Source organism: Zootoca vivipara, chromosome Z (genome assembly GCF_963506605.1).
Source record: "Zootoca vivipara chromosome Z, rZooViv1.1, whole genome shotgun sequence".
Lineage (NCBI taxonomy): Eukaryota > Metazoa > Chordata > Lepidosauria > Squamata > Lacertidae > Zootoca > Zootoca vivipara.
Window position 1 is genome coordinate 5,244,198 of NC_083294.1, and position 4,035 is coordinate 5,248,232.

Genomic DNA, 4,035 nt, shown 5'->3' on the forward strand with positions numbered 1-4,035 from the left:
AAAATAGCATGAATATATCTGTTGCAGGCAAAACTAGATTTTTGAAACTTGCAAATTAAATTCCGGAGGAATCACTCAAAGGATTATGTTCTCAAACTGAAAATGTTCTGGGCATTCTTTTTAATGATGACAACCATGAGTGGAAGGCAGTATTAGTCCTACTCAAAGGAGACCCATTGAAAATAATGGACATACCTAACTTTGGCTCATTAATTTGAGCAGGTTTACTCTGATTAGAACTTAGTTGGCTACTACTCAACATTTCCATTTAATTTTTTACAAGAAAACATGAACTGTCCTAAAAGGTTCCAGAATGGCTCACAATTTTTTGCTTTTATTTTTAATGCACTTCATTAATTGATACAGCACTTTTCACAATCGTTCATAAAAACAACTGAAACAGTACTTTAAATGGTACCTGCCTCCCAAAAAAACCCCAGGTAAATACAGTTTTTAAAACAATACAGAGTAAACACCGAAGGCAAATGCTTTTTCATCCAGCTGGAAAACCTTGTTGAAACAATTGTCTTCAATTGTTTGCAGAAACTTCAAATATTGGATGCCTGTCATATCTCAGCAGGTATGATGTTCCACATAACAGGGATAGTCACACTGCAAAAACCTGCTCTGAGTTACTTTGTAGAAGGCTTTTGATATTTTGATGCAAGGCTGGAAAACAAACCAAAACCACTTCATTTTGTGTATTGCATTTAGTGCCTACCTGTTCTCTAAGTGGCTCAAGATGCATAGAAAGTCTAAGGTGCTCCTTGACCTGCTTTACTAGTTTACAAAAAGCTTATGCCACATAACTCTGTGTGTAAGAGAGTACTCTGTGTGTAAGAGAGAAAGAGGAGAGAGGAGGGAAAGGAAAATAATCCATCACACAGTGAACTGAAGTCTGCATAGGAAATTGGGAGGCTGCTCTTCTTTTTGAATTCCCTTTTTCTTCTCTCCCACTATTGAGACACCCCTATATTCTTTGAGGGACGTGGGTGGTGCTGTGGTCTAAACCACTGAGCCATGGGCTTGCCGATCAGAAGGTCAGTGGTTCAAATCCCCGCGACAGGGTGCGCTCCCATTGCTCGGTCCCAGCTCCTGCCAACTTGGCAGTTCGAAAGCACATCAAAGTGCAAGTACATAAATAGTTACCGCCACAGCAGGAAGGTAAACGGCATTTCCGTGCGCTGCTCTGGTTCGCCAGAAGCGGCTTTGTCATGCTGACCACATGACCTGGAAGCTGTACACCGGCTCCCTCGGCCAATAATGCAAGATGAGTGCCGCAACCCCAGAGTTGTCCGCAACTGGACCTAATGGTCAGGGGTCCTTTTACCTTATATTCTTTCCACTACATTTAAAGCAGTAGTATTCAACTTTGAACAGTCCTTCCTTCCCTAAAAAAAACCAACCCCAACCCCCCCCACAACCATTGGAACTGTAGTTCATCAAGGATGCTGAGAGTTGTTAAGAAATCCCTGGGAAGAGGTATTGAATATAAAACTACTTTGGGAACTGTAGTTCTCTGAGGATGGTGACTGTTTAAAGTCTGTTTAAATATGCTGTTTAAATGATGGTACATATGGGACCTGACTCTCATTAGAGGGAAATCACCTTGTCAGCCCCAGGTGGAGTGGGGACAATGAGGTTGAGGATCCAGGGAATACTCAGCAGCCCTGGGACGCACTCAGAGTGCTCCTGGAACATCTAATTATGGGGGATGTTGAAGGGATGCAAAAAAATAAAAATAAGAATGAGTACCTCAAGGATCACTACTGGAACGAGGACTGGCTTACCCAGTGCTTTTTTTCTGGGGGTACGCAGGGGTATGCATATCCCTAAACATTTTGTGAATCTAAGTTTGGCCTCATTGAGGGGCAGCATTTCAATATGAGTAGGAAAACGAGAGTACCCCTAAACTTTTTTTTTTTAGAAAAAAAAGCAATGGACACAATTTCCCACAAAGCAGCAGAAGTTTAGGATCAGAGTTTTCCTTCTACATTGGCTACCTTCCAAGCTGATGAGCCCAATCTGCCCCTTATTTCCCTCTGCAGCTTGTCCATGGAAAACAGGGACACTTGGAGTATCTGCAGTAACTTCTAGAGCAGGGATGTCCAACCAGTCGACCGCAATCGACTGGTCGATCCCCGACAGCTAGCGGTCGATCGCGGTCTCTATTTCCTCCTGGGGGGGAAGATATCCACCCCCGCCTCCTCCCCTGTCCTTCACTCACACATGATCGCAAAAGTGGCAGACGGAGTTATCACTGTGATCTTCTGATGAGCGACTTTCTCATCAGAAAGAAAAGGTCAGCCAAAAGCTCAACAATTTTGACCTGCCTCCCTAAAAGAAGGTCAACAAGTTTGGTCTCCCCCCCCAAAAAAAGGGGTAGATCACTGCCACCTTTTTATTCTGGGAGTAGATCGCAGTCTCTTGGGAGCTGGATGTCCCTGTTCTAGAGGGTCACAGGTTCCCTGTTCTAGAGGGTCACAGGTCTTTAAGCAAAGGCTTGACAGCCATCTGTCAGGAATGCTTTGATGGTGTTTCCTGCTTGGCAGGGGGTTGGACTGGATGGCCCTTGTGGTCTCTTCCAACTCTATGATTCTATGATTCTATGATCCTCGTCTCTGATTTAGTAGTTTAAATCTCTAAGTGGAAGACTGGTGGATGTACATTCTCAAGCACATAGAACAGGCATAGGCAACCTCAGCCCTCCATATGCTTTGGGACTACAACTGCCATCATCCCTAGCAAACGGGACCAGTGGTCAGGGATGATGGAAGTTGTAGTCCCAAAACATCTGAAGGGCCAAGTTTGCTTATGCCTGACATAGAATCATAGAATTATAGAGTTAGAAGAGACTGCAAGAATAATCTAATCCAATCTCATGCAATGCAAGAATTATTATTATTATTATTATTGATCGGTGGGTCTTGAACCCATGAGCCTGAGATTAAGTCACGTACTATACCAACTGAGCTATCCATCATAGGTAATGCATACCCATATATTGGGAATAGGGAACCCATAATCCTCCAGAAACTGTTGGATTACAACTATCATCATCCCTTATGACTGGCCAGAGCCAGCTAGAACTGATGGGAATTGTAGTCCAACAATATCTAGAGATCCACAGGTTCCTCATCCCTGACATCCATGGGCAAAAAAAAGGTCAGCAACAGACCTTCCTTTCCACAGTCACCCCCATAACCACCTGTAAATATAGTACATATCTCTAAATATAGTTGAAGTTATATCTCTTCTTTAACCAGATACATATTAATATCAAATGTTCTATTAAAACATTCTTTAATACTTTTTTAAAAGAAGAAGTTGCCTCTAGTTCACAGTAGGCAGAGACTTCATCTGTGTCTAATGGGTGCTAGCTAGTCAGTGACCCTTGCTGTAAGAATATGAAAGTTGTGTGTAAATGAAATTTTGGTGATTAATAATTGCAGTTGTCCAAAATAGACACTGCATAAGAAATAAGGCCTGATATATGCCATTTCTTTTCCTTCTAACTGGGAGATGCCAGTGACCAAAATATTTCCTTCATACCTTGAGATGTGCTGATTGGTTTTCTCCTTTCTCTAGGAGAATGTGGATATTCCATTATTCCCTGAAAGTGGTTCATAGCCTTGTATGAATATGAGCTCCAGAACTTCACGGAAGAAGATGGTTCTTGTATATACTGGAGAAGCTGAAGGAAAGAAATAATCTGAAATGTATTTCCTCTTGATTATTTTCTTTCCCTCATTTTCCAGATCAATGCACACCTATGGTATGAGGATATATGTATGTTGTTGACCATTTTCAGAGACAATGGCGCATGGTCCTGTGGGTGAAGTCAAACTGCTGGAGAATCAAATCAAACCTTTATTGCATTAGCATACAGCCATAGCAAAATAAAAACAATACAAAATGCCAGAGACAAGCAACAAAGCAATGCAAAGATTTAGGTGCCAGCACCAAAAATCTAATATGCAGATATATGTAAAGCATAAAATAGCCCAAAATAGGCTCGGCACATTCAGTTAAAAA